Below are 1,363 nucleotides of genomic sequence, written 5' to 3' on the forward strand. Positions count from 1 at the left end.
CGCGCGCATAGAACATAAGAGCACATGTGCGCGTTTTTTCCGACATAGAGCAAAAATAGGCCAAAAATATGCCTATTTTCAATAAATTATAGCTCCTTAGAATGAAAGGTGACCCCAATTTTTATTATATTTTCTGAAAGCACATGAGTTATAGATATGATTTTATAGATCATAATGGCTGATCCGACATTGTGACGTCATCATATTGCCATTTGAAATCAGAAAAAATTATTTTTTAACTATGACGTCCTTTGTTAAAATACGCATTTGAGCGTATCTCGCTTATCCTTGATCAATCGTCTTCCAACTTTGAGTATGTTATATCTGAGGCAATTTTCTTTCATATATTTGACTTCTTTTTACATTTTGATGACGTCATCATGGTTAACAAATTGTTTTTTCTGATCCCCACCCCCACATCTTTCTTTCCTCAAAACGTTGATGAACCCATATCATCTTAACCATTCGACATTTCTGAATCATATTAAGTGAGTATAATCTTCACGTCAAGGTTGAATGTCAGGTACATTAATTTTCCGTTCACGCGACTTTTCCGTTGACGCATGCGTCAACTATTATGAATACTTAAAATTATGCCTACTTTTAATCAGTTACAGCTCCTTAGGATGAAGGGTAACCCCTAATTTTTGTTACATATTCTGAAAGCACATGAATTGTAGATATGATTTTATAGATCATTATGACTGATCGGACATTGTGACGTCATCATATTGCTATCAAATTTCAAAAAAACTGAAATTTTATTTATGACGTTATTATTTTTCAACTTATTTGAACGCATCTTGTTTATTCTTGATCGATTGTCTTCCACCTGTGAGTATGTTATAGCTGAGACAATTATCTTTCAGAAATGGAAAGATCGAATTGTCAATAAATAAATACAACAAATCTGATTTTATTATTAAGAAAAATATACATTATCACTTTGAAAAACGTACGCAATCGGACTTTTTAACGTTATTACTTGGTCGATGATGCAAAGGGCAAAGGTCATTGGAATATCGACTATTCGTAAAATGGACCTTTGCTGGGTTTTTACCCATAATATTACAAATAATTTCCGAAAACCAGACTAATGAGACTACTTCGATGCTGTTGTTAGCATTGTTGGAGTATGTTGTTGCCAGCCAGAAGATGATGATAATGGTGGTACAATACAACAACGCTGGCTTAGATGCCTACGTTACGTAATCGTGTCCTTGTAATCCGAGCCGACTTTACCGTTAATCAAGTTAATTTACCGTTATTCTAGTAAAGTTAAGTCACTTAACTTAAGTGACTTAATTCCTTTAACTAGCTATAATTGAGTGGTTCACGTCGAACTTTTAACTAGTTAAGTGGA

This window comes from Anneissia japonica, unplaced genomic scaffold (genome assembly GCF_011630105.1).
Source record: "Anneissia japonica isolate Jap-2015-1 unplaced genomic scaffold, ASM1163010v1 scaffold287777_len348014_cov174, whole genome shotgun sequence".
NCBI lineage: Eukaryota > Metazoa > Echinodermata > Crinoidea > Comatulida > Comatulidae > Anneissia > Anneissia japonica.